The following is a 16,964-nucleotide window of genomic DNA, read 5'->3' as shown; positions in this document are numbered from 1 at the left end:
CCTTCTTGATGAGGCATTGGATTCTATTTGTCAAAATTATGTTGAGGATCTTTGCATCTGTGTTCATCAGGGATATTGGACTGTAGTTTCCTTTTCTTGCAACATCTCTGTCTGGTTTTGGTATCAGGGTGATAAAGAAAGAGCCTGAAAAGTATTGGGAGTAGTTCCTCTAGAAAGGTTTGAAAGAATTTGTTAGTGAATCCATCTGGGCCTGGGCTTTTGTTTGGGGGAAGACTTTTGATTTCTCTTTTAATTTCCTCAATAGTGATTGGTCATTTAGATGTGCTAGATCATCCTGTTATTTCAGTTTGGAGTTTTCTGATTGTGTTTTCTTCAGTTTGATCTATTCTTTATTTGATTCTATGAGCATCCTCCATATTACTAGTCTAAACTCCTTATCTGAAAGGTTGACTGTGTATTTGATACTTTCTGGGTCATCAGAGCTGCCATCTTCATTCTCTATGCATGCTGTTGTCCTGCGTTGTTTCCCCATTGACACACTTGTAGCAGAGCTTTTACTGCGTGTCCTGGTACAATTCACGGGCTAGGAGATTCTCAAGGCCTTAGAGCAAAGCAGAGCAGCCTGCTCCTCCGTTTCCTGGCTGGCAGACGTTGATGGGATTGAGTTCCTAGGAGCCTTCCACAGCAGTCTCCCGCAGAGAACAGGAAACCAAAAATGGAGGGATGCAGAGGCTTTTAAAGGCACCAGGCAGCAGGAGATGGTACCCTGCAGTGACCTCCTACCTAGCCAGAGAACCTTGATGGGATTCATTCACCTGGGGCCTTCCTCAGCAGTCTCCCACAGGGATCAGGAAGCCTCAAGTCTTTCTCTTAACATGATGCTAATATTGTAAATAATTTCTTGTTATAAATAGGAAGAAATTTTTGTTTGTTGTTTGTTTTTGTTTTTCGGCCACGCCCAGTGACGCTCAGGGGTTACTCCAGAAGTCGCTCCTGGCTTGGGGGACCATATGAGACATCGGGGATTTGAACCTCGGTCTGTCCTAAGCTAGTGCATGCAAAGCAAACGCCTTACCGCTTGCACCATCTTTCCAGCCCCAAGAAATTATATATATATGTATACCTTTGGACAGGAAAATTCACCGAGTTTTCTTTGGTACTTCTACTGCCCCCTCCCCTTTCTTTCCAGATTCAAGTGTTCTTTCCAAATTGTAAAATCCAGGAAGGGCATTTTGTGGGTCCTTAATATACTATAAATTAAGACTACTTATTAATTCCCATTTCTGTCTGACTGGGCATGAGAGATTTGGGGTAAAACTGATTAGTTTCAGGTGCAGCATTTGTTGCCTAATGTAACTCAACAAAACACTTAATGATTTACATTCCTTTATTTTCTTTACTTTCATATTGGGACTATTACCATGGACAACTCTGGTATCTAGAGAAAACTCAAGAAACTGAAGTCAATCAGTAATTGTGGATTACATTCTTGGCATTAAGCTCTTGGTAGTTCCTCCTTCCAAGGGTCTATTTTAAGTATCTGCAGAGAGCAATTTTTCTAAGATTTTGTCTGCAGTCTATGTGACCAGCTCCCTCTCCATTCATTTGCTATGACCCATATGAAAAATAGGATGTTGATATTTGTTAGGAAACATAGTTGGATTAAAACCAGCACTTAGGTTCCATCAACGCTGGAACCCCTTCAGCATCACCAAGTGTGGCACTAGGGCACTATTGGGGTACCTGGTGTTCTTGGTATGGCAGGGCCTTGGCCATACAGTCTCCTTAGACTCTGGCATCCAGCAGCTTTCCTTGTAGAGACAGTTGGGCTAAGGAGGGTTGGGAGGGCAAAGGCCCACTGAGTACCATGTGGTGGCCTCATACCGAGAAGGGAGGTTGAATGATTCTCCCTAGTGGATCCATTGTACAAACAAAGCTTCTGGGCATCTGTTTAAGACTAGCAAAATTCTCTACCCAAGGATGTTCCTATAACCAGTCCTATGAGAGTCACAGATTTCCAATCAGTGAGCTCAAAGTCTCAACAATTCAGAATACAGGTGATACCCAAGACATTTGAGGTTTAAGAAGTGCCCAAACTTTTAAACATATTGTTTACTTAGAATTTATATTTTCTGTAATATAGTCTCGCCCACAATTACAAAGATGTTTATGATTAAATTTCAGTCATACAATGTTCAACAGCCTTCACCACTCACGTTTCTTATCACCAGTGTCCCCAGTTTCCCTCCTGCCCTCTCTTCTGCTGCCTCTGGAGCAGGCATTTTTATTTTCGCTCTCTCTCTCTCTCTCTCTCTCTCTCTTTCTCTCTCTCTCTCTCTCTTTCTCTCTCTCTCTCTCTTTTTGTCTCTCCCACTTTTTGCCTCTAGACACTGTGGTTTTCAATATTGTAATATTGTTACTGAAGGTGTAACATGCTATACTTTCAGAAATTTTTATGGTTATTAGGCTTTTTAAAATATTTTGTCCATAATCTAAAAGTAACAAAAATTTACTTTTTGGGGCCCCTATTATTTTAAAGATACTTCATGACCTGTGGAGCACTGTTCAATTTCAAATTAACACCCACTTATTGAATTACATCAAAGGGTTTGAAGAAACAGAAGAGTCCACACAATTTTATCACCTATGAGCACACAATTATGCATGTCTCCCGGTGAACTATTCTCTGTTTACCTGGAGTTCAATGGTCTTCTGCCAGACAGGAATGGGAACTCAAGGTTCCTACGTTTTCTGCCCCTGAAAAATCTGATTTCTGGAGGAAAAATAAACTCAGATTGGTGTGTAGCAGGAATGAGGGTTGGTCTCTTTGACTTGCACACACAGAAACATGACATCCAATCCTGGAAAATTTGGGAAGGCCCGGGGAACTGGGTTGACTGGATACTCTACTATTGACCAGGTGGCTTTACTGGGTGCCCATCTCTCTCCTCAATTCTACTATGGTTGTATCAGGTCCATAATCATTTTAGGGGAAAGGTCTGACTTCTGCCCACCAGTCACACCAGGTGTTTAGCTACTTATACTGCTGACACTGCCCAGAAAACAGGGCCGCTTGGAGAAACATCTTCTCTGGACAGACCCAGCACATCTTCCTGGACACAATTCCTTTATTTGTCCTCATAGTAACTCTGATTACTAATGTGCAATGTCTTGCAGATGAGAAAGCACAACACTTTCTTCACAATTATGTTATTCAAGGACATTGACTGATTGTTGTATATTTTTATCTCTTTGTATTTTTCTTCTGCCCCCCCCCCCAACATTGGCCAGACTAAAATTTAGGATCCCCTGAGAACCATTAATTACTGACCTATGAAAAGAGAAGTGGAAAGCTCCCAGAATCAATAGTATTCAAAGAACATATTTTACAGTTTTTACGTGGTGGTATTTATGCCTTATTATTATTTTTATTTTTAGTGAACTGGGACATCCAAGCTCTTCATTAAAGGAAAGCTGATTATAAGAAGCTTTGGTGAAGGTGCAAGTTAGGCAAAGTTCTTCAGATAGACTAATTAGGAAAAGCACATTAATTCTGACCTTCAGTGCCCTTGGTGTCCCCATGTTTCCTTCAGAGTGAGAGCAAGTACTTTAGCCAAAATAGTGCTTTAAAAAAAAACAACTAAACAAACAAAACTCCAAGCTCTCTCCAGGTGGATAGATACAAACCAGGCCACTGAATTTTTTTTTAACCAGTGATATTCAAATTTAGCCATCACATTTGAAAAGGTGAAGTTTGATACTGCTCTGGGGTTTGACACCTTCCCAAACAGACAATCAGGAGGTAACTGTGGAAAGGGCAGTAGGTGGCAAAGAACCAGACAGAGATGAGGGGATCAAAGCTTGTGATGTACGATGTACGTGCTCAAATGACTCAGTTTTATTTTCCAACAGGCTGGAATTGTTTGGACTCTGTGACTTTTTTTGAGGACTAAATTTGCAATCAACTGCCATTTTTAAGGACATCCAGTCAGTTGAGAGCATGACTTAAATGTTTTAAATCCACCTTAAATGGGTAAAAAGAGAAAGTGATGAACAGCAAAAGTGCCTGTGGTCAGCAATGATCATGAAACATGCATAGGAGCAGGGCATTGCTTTTAGATTTCCTACATGATTTTTCTCAAAACTTTAGTTAATGTTTTTTTTTTTTTTTTTTTTTTTTGGTTTTTGGGCCACACCCAGTAACGCTCAGGAGTTACTCCTGGCTATGCGCTCAGAAGTTGCTCCTGGCTTGGGGGACCATATGGGACACCGGGGGATCGAACCGAGGTCCGTCCAAGGCTAGCGCAGGCAAGGCAGGCACCTTACCTTTAGCGCCACCGCCCGGCCCCTTTAGTTAATGTTTTTAAAGAGCCAAAATTATATTTTAGGTCCATTAGGGGAAATTGAACCCCTATGGAAGAGAATAGGTTGAGATTAACTCTATTTGTACTCCAGTAAGAAAGCTTCCCTAAGCATCCTTTGGTTTGGATGCTTTAAAAAAACATTCTTTTAAAGTTTTTTTTTGTTTTTTTTTTATTTTTGTTTTATTTTTTGAGGCCACACTCACCAGGGGTTACTCCTGGCTATGTGCTCAGAAATCGATCCTGGCTTGGCAGACCATATGGGACGCCGAGGGATCTAATCCCGGTCCATTCCAGGTCAGACATGTGCAAGGCAAATGCCCTACCACTGTGCCACTACTCCAGCCCCTTCTTTTAAAGATTTTTAATATTATTATTATTATTATTATTATTATTGGTTTTGGGGTCACACCCAGCAGCACTCAAGGGCTATTCCTGGCTCTAAACTCAAAAATCGCCCCCAGCAGGCTCAGGACTATCTGAGATGCTGGGATTCAAACCATCACCCTTCTGCATGCAAGGCAAATGCCTTACCACTGTGATATCTCTCTGGTTCCCTTTAATGTTATTTTTTAATGTTATTTTTATTTTTTGATATTTTATTTGTGTATTTTTGGTTTGAGGTCACTGCTTTGCAAAAATGTAGGAGGTTTTCAACTTTTGGGGAGCTTGGGGTTTATTTCTGGCAGTTTGCAGAGAGCGTATGTTGCTAGGGTGCTAGGGATTAAGAAATGAGCCACGGGTCTTGGAACAATATTGGTAGCCCCAAATTCCTTGTCTTTCAAATCTGATGTGTGGGTACCAAGGAATTGATTTCAGGGAGCAGGCCTCTAGAGCACACTTTGAGGGGGAACATTTCTGGAGTAGCATGTAGGCTACATTGCAATTCTCTCTCTGTAGCTGTCTCAGACTCAGCCCTCTCTGGCACTTATTTGGAAATTTAGAAAGGGAAGTCTATAGGGATGCTGTCTCCAAAAAAATTTATTTTTTTAATTTACTTAAACACTATAATTGCAAGGTTGTTCACCAACAGTTGTTGTTTTTTCCACAGTTACAGAGTTGTTCGTGATTGAGTTTCAGTCATACAATGTCCAACACCCATCTCTTCTTACCCAGGGAATATTTTCCACCACCAATGTTCCCAGTTTTTCTCCCGCTCTTTCCCCTGTCTGCTTCTGTGATAGACATTTTTCTTCTCTCTCTCTCTCTGTCTCTCTGTCTCTTTCTGTCTGTGTGTGTGTGTGTGTTTTCCCTTTTTAGATGCTGTGATTTGCAATGTTATTACTGAGGGAGTATCATGCATATCACTTTTATCACCTTACCTTCTTCCAGCACCCAGTTCTTGTCCAGAGTGATCATTTACCTCTATTATTGCCATTGTGGTCCCTTCTCTGCCCCAACTGCACTCCCCTGCTCTTTGTGACAAGCTTCTTACCAATAATACTGGGATTGTGCATAGATTTTTTTCAGAGATGTATAAGAAGCAATCATTTCATTCAAGCACCTTTTTTTATGAGACATCGATGGAAATGTTCCCTAGCTCAGAGTTTTTTGTCCTTCTACTCCTGCAAAACATCACATGTCTGCATGCTGGCTCATGGAGCTAGACTACTCCTTTCAGCCTTTCTACATCTGCAGACTTACACCAGTTCACCAAGTTGAAGACCACTGTTCTAGCTGGCCAAGTGATGCTCAGGATCAGAATACATACCTCCAAAAGTTATTGAATTGAAATTCACAATAGGTGCATTTTATTGCATGAAAAATATATACCTCAATAAAACAGATCAAAGAGGAGGTTCTCCAGATAATTGTTACAACGCTCAGAAGAACCACATTGATCTACACTGAGATGACAAATCACCTTAACTTTGTCTCAGGAAAAAAATTAATCATGTTTTTATTAATTAGTGAATCCTGAATTCCTTGAACTAGAGATTTAAGTAATATATCTATATTGTAGATTAAGCTCAATGCTATAAATATCAACTGAAGCAAATTGGTGTCTGCTAGAAATAATGAAGCACTTGGAAATAAGCATTTTGCTAAACAATGCCAAGAGCAAGTATCTCCCATAATTTCAGAAAAAGAGAAATAACCTAGTTCTCTCCAGAATAGTGTTTCTTTATCTTTGCATTTGGATGGAACTCTTTATAAACAGAAAGGATTGTGATTGTCCATTTCCCCTCAGTTTTATTATAAAGAATTTATTTATTTATTTATTTACTTTTTGGCTTATGGGCCACACCCGGTGACACGATAGGGGTTACTCCTGGCTATGCACTTAGAAATCATTCCTTATGTGGGGACCATATAGAATGCAGGAGGATCAAACCACAGTACATCCTAGGCTAGTGCACACAAGGCAGATATCTTACTCCTCGAGCCACCACTCTGGCCCCTGTTATAAATAATTTAATCAGCAGCATCATACACTGCCATTGAAATAAGCAATGGCCACCTTCACTTTGATGCATTCCCTTTGCTATAATGTATTTTTCAGACCTCTCTAATTGCTGTTAATATGCTGTGTTATTAAGTTTAGCTGAGAAAAAAAAGTTTACTGAAAACTGATTTCTTCTGCATAGTTGTACCATGCAGGAGTCAAAAAATTAGAGAAATATAATTAAGGATTGCAAAATCAATTTGACACTGACTTTGAATGTGTGGAGAGGGAGGAAGCTGCAGCAGCCTACATCTGAGGCTGCTCATCTTGTCTACTTCAGAAAACTGTGCAAATGAGAACTTCCATTTATGAAGCTGTTAATGCCTCATTAAAACTTTCAGCAAGTGTCCTATGTCGATAGTCCCCCACCTTCCATTGGATGTGCATCATTTTCTGTTTTGTGTGCATGGGTGCAGATAATCACTTCACTCCTCTTGGATGCTCATCTAAAGGGCATATCAGAAATGGAAGCTTTCTCTATATCACCCCTTGGGAAAGGACTGTTAGTTTTGCTCTAGCAGTCTATTAGTTTTGTGTTCCAAAGTGATTAATTTTTTTTCAGTGACTTTGTTCTTTTGATTGCTGCTGCTGTTGCTACCACACTATTGTTATTATTGTCAGTGTCTGCTATTGTCGGCATGTGCTGCTCTATTGGACTCTGAGTTAGGCTAGTTTTCTACCAAGAGGAATAATCCATGCTGTTTGGATTACTCTAAAACACTATGATATACTGCTATGTTTTAGGTAGTGGTGTGCTGTTGCCCAAACCAAGCAATCAATAGCAGTAAAAAAAAAAAAAGTAAACGCAAATGCCAGATTAGAAATTAAGCTTTAAAAAATGGCCAAGCTAGAGAGAAAGGGGAAGGGGGAGAGGGAGAGGGAGAAGGAGATAGAGAAAGATACTTGACTTTGTTATCCTTTAAGCTATTGATATAACACCTAGCTTCTTAAACTGTAGGTTACAAAACTTGCCTATGGGAACGTGCAGCTAAATGCAGGGTACTGTGAAAAAAAATATTTCTTTGCGGTTTATTATTGGTAAATAATTGGTTTTGTATGTTTATATATGTGTGTATTTATATATGTATATGCCACACACATATACCCTGGACTGCATAAAAATATTTTAGGGGAAAAGGGGTCGTAAGTGAAAGAAGTTTTTGACACTCTGGTCTAATACACAACTATTCTGTCTTAGCACACTGCCCTGCCTCTTCTGAGAAGAATTAAGTGATCTCCTTTTGTATAATATCTTTATACCCTTCCTCTTCTGATCAGAGTTAAAGCAAATGTGAATGCCTCAGCTGGGCTATGTGGTCTTGGACTTGAGTCATAAGGTGTTTTATTATCTCTGGATAATCCATTCTTGCCTTTACTCAAGGCAGCTTGAGTATGAATACACAACTGAAGATTAGACACTTGAAAAGAAGTCATCAGATTACAAACTGAAGGTAAAAATCTGAGATAGACTGAATAACTTTGGGTCAATGATGAGTTCATGATTTAAGTATCAAATGTTTCCTAGTAGGTCAGACTGTGTCCAATCTAAATTGGTGGAATTTTGTCATTTTTATATTTCTGTGATCTACTTATAAAAAAGGAACAGAATCATCTAAATTTTTTGTTACTGAGCACAAGATGCTTAAAGGCCAATCAGTGGTCACCATCTTTTGAGATAGGAAGGAGTTTTATCGTGAAGATGACCAGCAAGGGACTAGGAGGTAAGGCTTAAAACTGTCTCTCCCAACTATAAGAGAAAAGAAAGGACTTATCAGGGGCTAGTAAGTGAGATTTTAGGCAAGGTCATTTATGGCGAAGACAAGTTCATGAGGAAGGTGGTCCTGATCCCTCACTTCTCCTTGTAATCTGACTTTTAGTTTGTCTAGTTTGTTTCTGTCTTTAGATTCTGTGGGGTAGGGTCACACCTTTCATTCCTGGTGTTATTCTTTAGTTAAAAATATCTTCCGGGGCCGGGAAGGTGGCGCTAGAGGTAAGGTGTCTGCCTTACAAGTGCTAGCCAAGGAACAGACCGCAGTTCGATCCCCCGGCGTCCCATATGGTCCCCCCAAGCCAGGGGCAATTTCTGAGCATATAGCCAGGAGTAACCCCTGAGCGTCAAACGGGTGTGGCCCAAAAAAAAAATATCTTCCAAAGACCATGTGTGAGAATGAACTGGTTATTCTGGACTAGATCAATATTTGAACATTTTGCAGAAACCAACTCAGAAATAACAGTATCAGTAATAGAAATCTATAATGAAAATGGGCAGCAAGCAGATTCCATCTAGACTACAGTTGTGATTTTAAAGTATATTTGATCACCATTAGCTACTTTCTGAAATATTTAGTAAGAAGTAATTTACACTACATATTCAATAACTAACCAAGCATAATTTCTGTAGCTTACTTTTCAAAGACATTTATTTTAGCCAGTGGCATTTTAATTTTTTTTATTTATTTACTTTGGATTGGGGGCCACACCCAGTGATGCTCAGGGGTTACTCCTGGCTATGTGCTCAGAAATCGTTTCTGGCTTGGGGGACCATATGGGATGCCAGAGGATCGAAAGAAGATCAGTCATGGGTCAGCCGCATACAAGGCAAATGCCCTAATGCTGCGCCATCACTCCAGACCTAGTCAATGGTATTTTTAAAGATTTGATGAGGGAGTTTTGGTTCTGTGTTTTCAATGAAGAAAATAAATAAAAAAAAAAAAACATTGAAGAGGACAGATAAATTTTCTAAGTTTTATAAAACTCTGCATTCCACAATGCATTAACTGTTATAACATGGTTAAAATTCTAGAGGACTCCCTAGATCAATGTTTACTTGGTATTTCTTTCCTCAAGAAAGAAACCTATTTAAACTTGAAATTATTGTTCATCTGAATAATGACAAAAAAATTAACTATAGTTACTTGCGGCCAGAGCAGTGGCGCAATAAGGCATCTGCCTTGCACACACTAGCCTAGGACAGACCTCAGGTCTATCCCCCGGCATCCCATATGGTCCCCCAAGCCAGGAGTTATTTCTGAGTGCATAGGCAGTTGTAACCCCTGAGCATCACTGGGTGTGGCCCAAAAACAAACAAACAAACAAAAATTAGCTATATTTATTGATGCAGTAGGTATTTTCTCAGAGTGTAATATTGTGGCAACAGAATTTCAACTTATCTGCTAAGATAAAGCAATACACTTTTTCTAATCCTTACAGGATAAAAAGGTATCACCCCTTCTTTGGGTCTCTTTAAAACCCACTTGCTGATCTGCATGAGATTCTCCTTTTCTATATCTTCACAAAGAATGTCCTGTTATAGTTTCTGATTGCCTAGCTGGTATTTTGTTTGTTTTGTTTTGGGTGCATACCTGGCATTCTCCTGGGTTTCTCTTGCCTCTGCACTCAGGAATTACTCCCAGCCATACTGGGGACCATCTGAGATGCCAGGGATTGAACTTTGGTTAGCTGTGTGCAGGGAAAACATTTTCCCCTTTGTACTATCACTTCAGCTCCTCTGGCTGGTATTTTGACATCAAAACAGCTGGTAGGATTTTATTCTGCTCAGCAGATACAATGATGATCAAGACTTCCTGCCTTGTAGTCCCTGACCTTGCCAAATCATTTCATATTTTCTCCTCACTTTGTCCTGGAAAATCTAATATTAAGCAAGTTTGACAGTCCAGCTAAATTTCATAAGGTCATCTTGCACATTACATACAGTAATTGATTTTAAGTTTATCAGTAATTAGTTTCATGGTTTGTGTTTCTGGTGGATAGTTCAGAAACACCGTGTAAATGAAGAGCTACATTATGTAAATAAAGTTCAGGAAAGCCTGAATTTATCCACTTTGTCCAGCTAGCAGCCTTGCTTTCAGATAAGTGATTTTAATGTGTTCTAAAAAATCCTGTACAAGACAGCCACAGATGCATTATTCCCACATGTTCTGTTCTTAGTGGAAGATTCCCATTTTCTAACAGAAATAAAAAGAATACAAGCATTTTCATTTTGGTGAACAAGTCCTGTTCAGAATATCTATTAAATTTCATTTTAGGGAAGTAGAAAGAGAACGTGGCTTTGTCAAATTCTGTCCTAAGGAATTCTAATGTTAGCTAGTTTACATCCTAGAAAAAGTCAAGAGCCTGGTGCTGTTCAAAAAGAAAAAGGATTGTAAGGGGAAGCAACCATTGCCCCAATGTTGTATTAACAGAACTGTCAGGGATAAAATAAATAATGTGATTATTGGGCTCCAATTGGCAATCCACAGCTCTTGATAGGAGTTCATGTTCCATTTGGGACGGCACTCTTTTTAAAATGTAGGCGCGTCTGCCAGAGGTTTCAAAAGAGAGCCACAAAAAATGATGAAGAGCCTGGAAAATTGGGCCTGGAAGAAAAGGCTGAGAACCCTGAGAATGTTCAATCTTCAGCTGAGAAGGCCAAGGTACACCTGGTAACTGTTTTCAGATGCATAAAGAGAGGTTAGAGAGAGGAGCGGGACCAATTTTTCTCATTAGTCAACAAAGACGCTCCAAAAAGAAAAGGGTTGAAAACACGTGGGGGGAAATTCAGGCTAAACATTAGATTAAATTAAGGTCCGATTTAAATATTTCAAAGGGTGTGATTCCAAGTGTAATGAGGCTGGGACACCTAAATCAGGTTAGAATGGCAGAGTGAGGGGAGTAGGAATGAAAACAAATCAGGTCTCAGTTCTTGGGGCTCATAATAAAAAGGAGCTGCATTTGCATGAGAAAGTTAGTGTCTTTATTAAAAAGGCTTTGACAGACATTGCTTTCAGCAATGGCATCATGAATGGTCCAGGCAGAGAGGCACCATGGATGTAGCAGCAGCCTAGGAAGTGGAATTTCAGGAGGTAGAGGATGCTACCCCAATTAAACCAAATCAATGTTGGGGAGATTGAATTCGAATTGAAAGAAAAGAGGCTTAATCTTGAAATTCTTTGTCAATTTAATGACCCCTCTCCCCCGAATCTGGCTGCCCTTTCACTTGTAGGATAATCTCTGATTTTTATTTTCTTTTAATTTGATGAGGCTCCTTAGTGTTGCTCAGGGGAACCAGAGGCCAATCTAGCCGTTCTCACTTTCTCAGACTTTCTGGTTGAATTCTAGAGCCTGAAGATGTCATTCCCTCCCTCTAACCCCTCCAGATCACTGTGGTCATGCTTAGGGGCCTCTTGAAAAAGCTTTGGGGGTTCTCTATGCAAAACACATGTCCTTAACACTATGCTATCTCCAGATTCTGTGCCACATCATTTTAATTGTGGGGAACGATTGTTAAATTAGAACAATTTGGGGAGGGTTTGTTTTGATTTTCAGGGAGGCAATGATATTCATGAGTTTCCTTTTGTCATTTAGGTTCCCTAAGATTAGAACCTAATGGTATCTAAGTAATAGATCAGCATAGCAATTGTGTTTACCTAAAGGAGAAAGAAACCAGATTATCCTATATTCATTTGTACATTAATATTTTCTGTATCTTTTCAGCATTTGTGGAGTAAATTCAGGCCTGGGATATTAATTTTGAGAGATCAGAGTCCAGTAGTGGATCATCTCTGAGGAGGAGGAGGATGAAGCAGCTCCACTGTCCACAAGATTTCCCTCCCACTCCTGTATATTGTAGCCTCCTCTTTCATAAATTGAAAATATAGCTTTCTGATTCTTCTCCAAGAACAATGAAGATCAAATAGGATAGTAAATGTAGTATGCCTTAACTGCTCTCAAAAGGCAACTAGGAGCTTTAGCTTAATCCTGAGGGGGTTTGGCTATGATGCTTTTTAACTGGGCCATTCCTCTCTCGCTTCATCTTCATTCTCCTTTCCATTTTCGTATTTAATATTTTTTTACCTCCTCTCAACTTGATAAGGTGAAGGATAGTGTCATGTCCGAGCAATTAAATTTTACTAGGATAATAAAGGTTTTTATTCCGGGGCCAGAGAAATAGCATGGAGGTAGTGAGTTTGCCTTGTATGCAGAAGGACGGTGGTTTGAATCTCAGCACCTCATCTGGTCCCCTGAGCCTGCTAGGAGCAATTTCTGAGCGTAGAGTCAGGAGTAACCCCCGAACGCTGCTGGGTTTGACCCAAAATCCAAAAAAGTAAAAAGTTTTCATTCTATAATGGCTGGGCAAGTGAGTGAATGTATGAATGGTAAATATTTTCATTTGAGTGTTATTGTCTAAGATGCAAACTAGTGGTCATTTCACTTTATGTATTGATGAGTTTTATGTGTAATGATATAATGATTATATGTATTTATGCATTATATGGGTATGTATGATTATATTTAGTTTGTATATATATACTTACATATGTATAAATAAAAACATGTCAGAATCAAACTCATGATTATTTTTATTATAATTATATTTGAAATATTAAAATTATAATATTGGGGTTGGAATATGCCCAGCTGTGCTTACTCCAAGTCCTGATGTGCTTACTCTAGGTCCTGTGCTCAGCGACAAATCCTGGTGGTACTTAGGGAACCAAATGCAGTGTTGAGAATTTAACTGGCTCTGTGCTATATTGTATCTATAGACTCATTTAAAAAAATAATGTTGGGGCCGGAGAGATAGCATGGAGGTAAGGCGTTTGCCTTTCATGCAGGAGGTCATCGGTTCGAATCCCGGTGCCCCATATGGTCCCCCGTGCCTGCCAGGAGCAATTTCTGAGTCTGGAGCCAGGAATAACCCCTGAGCACTGCCGGGTGTGACCCACAAAAAAAAAAAAAAAAAAGAGAAAAAAAATAAATAAAAAAATAATGTTTATGAACCACCATCATCAGGTAGTGTCTATGACCCTCCATCAAAACTTAAAAACAATAGAAACCTCAATTGTCCTGTCAGAAAATGGGGAGAAGAGATGGATAGATCTTTTTTTAAAGAAAGTTGGAAAACATATGCAGAAAAATAGTCAATAAAACTTCATCAAAGCACTCATGGGCATGATTATCAATCAAATGACCACAAGAGCTCATCTCTCCCTAGCGAAAATGGCCTAAATAGGAAAGAGTAGAGATCATCACCACTTTTGACATGGATAAGGTGAGTGAATAGGTACCCTATTCACTGTTGGTGGGTCTGTGTCCTCAGTTTAGTTTGTCTGGAAAGAGTATGGAAATTTCTGGTGAAAGGTAGACAAGAATTCCCTTGGCCCAAAACCTCAGATCTTGAGATTACAGGGAATGGAGATTGCAAGGAGACTCAGGGTCCAGGTGTCCAGGCCATCATGCTATGCTGTTGGAGGAGAGAGGTTTTCCCTGAATGCTATACTATGGAAGACCCCGGGGAAGGACTATTGAGTGTGAATCCAGAACTTCAGGGCCTCTTGAAAGGCCTTTTGTGCTGCTGCACTAAGTATACAGATTGGGCCAAGAAGCAGTCAGGAAGAAGGTTTTTGGAAAGGCTCTCATGCTGTGCGCTGAGTTTTCAGGAAAATTCCAGCATCATAGCTTGATTCCTGCCATGCTCTGTAGGGTGTCCTTCTCCCCCACTGAGCCCAGAGCACCACCCCCAACAGTTTTTCCTACAGCAGGATGCTTCCTGGGAAATGTTGAAAAAGCTTAATGGCCCCCTGCGCCTAATGTTGAAAGAGGCTCTAATTTTTGTTTTCTTCTGAGATTAACATGCAGATATTGCAGGTTCAGAATGGTAAGGCACCTAATTAGACTCTCACAAAGTTGCATAATAGACTCCATATCCACCATGTTCTAACCACAGGACCCACCTCGACCAAAGATAAAGGTGTAATGGAGAATAGAAATGGTGGTGTCCTTTACAAGCGACCAGTTCTACCAGCATTGTTATTGGCTTTTGTTTTTACCAAGTTCATCCCCCGAGGATCAAATGCAAGGCATAAAATGTCCCCACAGAGCAATTCTGACTCATTTCTGGGGGAAGCACATATGTTGTCCTGATGGGAAAACTAGAAGGGGAACCCAGCCTTCCCCCAACCCAGTTCCTTCTTTCTGTCCCTACTGCTCTTCTTCCTGGTCCCCCAGTCAGTCCTCATGCTCTCTTGGGTCCAGGTGTACCTTCCATGTGTACTGTTTCTTTGGTTGTGGGCTGGAAAGTTGGGGATTCAGACAGTTGTCATTTGGTACGTCAATGGGACTATGTATTTCTGGGCCTGTCCTGCCCTGACCAGGACTTTAGGCTCCCATTCCTGAAATCTTTTAGATCAGTGCTCTTAGGCTTTTTGAGTACTGCCACACCTGCCCTGTGCACACCTGTCCACAGACTAGTGACTTCTAGCCTGTCCACACCTGTAAACAACCTGGATCCACAGATTTGAAGTTTCCTCTTTGAGGGCTATTTTAGAGCTCAATTCTGAAGCTCAGGCTTCCGCTGTGGGAGAAAGTCAGTGAGTTTGAAACAACCAGAACTTATTAAATGTGATTGCTATGGGTGTTTGGTGGAGGTGGCAGGGGAAGTTTGATCCACTTCCTGCTATAGCTGCTCCCAATTCTGTGCTCAGGGTTTTTATTCCCAGTAGTACTCAGAAAATTGTGTGCCAGGATCAGTTGACATTGACTGGTGGAAGGTGAGGCAAACACATAACCCTATAAAGTGCTATTTTCCAACAAGTATTTATTGATCAGTAACAAAGTCCAAGACATGGTGTCAAATCGTGTACAGATGCCCAAGTTCATAGGCAGGATCTGAATTATAGTCATTCTTGAGGAAAGGCCCATGTTAGTCCTGAATTTTTATCCAGATCTTTTATTGCATGATGGCACTGAATGAAGCTCTGAGGGGCTGCAGACAATACTTCTGCCCTTGAGGTGATGTGTTAGTGTGGCTACCTGTCGCATGCCTGCTCACCAGAGAAAACTTTTATTTTTTAGGAGCACATTGTAAAATGAGCCCCAAATCTCCAGAGTGCTCAGGGAGCAGAGATGTGGTAGCCCCCATGGTAGAGTTCTTGCCTCAAAGGTAGGAGGCCTTGAGTTCTAGCCCCAGGACTGCAACTAGAGATAATAATAATGATCATCAGTTTGTGATTGAGCTCACTTGATAAGATTGGAATAAAATATTGTTGTTGCAATTTAAACAGAAATACATTTCAAGCAACCCAAAGTTGGAAGCAGATTCTGAGGAATTTTGCATAATATGGAATAATTTACCTTTAGATTTATCTGTATGTGTTCCCCAGAGTTGAGAAATGTGAGAAAGAGTTTGGGGTGCTGCTGGAGCGTAGCTCAGGTACAAGATCAGAAGATCAATGTTTGTGTAAATAAGAATTCTTAAGAAGTTCTGAACAGCAGGATCATATCCCCAAGAATTTGGCTGAGAGGTTTTGAACTCACTGAACTGAATCCACTTCAAAGTGCATTTCAGGAAGACTAAATAAACCCACACACAATGGTCTATTTCTAAGTTGAGATGTCGCTTTGTCTATTTTCCAGGTGATAAAACACTAACTGTTCTTAGTGCTATCAACATATTGAACAGGCCGTGTAGAAGTTAATAACAATCCACAGGCATTGAGTCCCAGAATGAGAAGGCAAATGAATTTTTCTCTTATTTGTTTGTTTTGGGAAGATAAAAAAAACTAAACTCCTGTGTGAGGTGGCACAGAAAGTTCTAACTTCAAGATGTTTTTTCTTAAGAGCCTGTGCCGAGGACACAGGAGATGAGTGTCTGTTTCAGAGCAGTGATGTGGGCACATGTAAGCCCCGAGGAGCACTGGCAGGCATGATGAGCATCCTCTAAGCAAATATGGGAAGGATGTGGAAGATGCAATTGGCTTTGTGACCAGTTGATGAAAAAAATGCTGCAGCTGAGATTATGAAGAAGGCACAGAGGCTTGAACATAATCCCATGGAGCAGATACCCGGGCACTGCCCCCAAACAAAGCAGGTACAGAAAGGCAGGACATGAACAGGGGAGGTTTGCTTTGACAAGAGGAAAATCACCCACTGGATCTCTTCATGATTAGATTCCATTTTAACCAGGAAAATGCACCCTCTGTGTCAGGTTCCCATCCGCTTTGTCCTCTCCCTGTCTCTGTCTGCCAAATATTGTCTCCCTGAAATCTCTCTGGGCTACTTAAGACCCCAGCATCATGCCCACCCACTCCTTTTATTCAAGGAAAAATCTCACCCTGAGTCAGAAGTGGGTTAAAATAGGTGCTGGAATACCTGCGGGTTATTGCGAGCAGAGAGTCAAATAAAAATTAAAAGTCCAT

The sequence above is a fragment of the Suncus etruscus genome, chromosome 3 (genome assembly GCF_024139225.1).
Source record: "Suncus etruscus isolate mSunEtr1 chromosome 3, mSunEtr1.pri.cur, whole genome shotgun sequence".
Taxonomy (NCBI): Eukaryota; Metazoa; Chordata; class Mammalia; order Eulipotyphla; family Soricidae; genus Suncus; species Suncus etruscus.
This window is presented reverse-complemented; position numbering follows the sequence as displayed.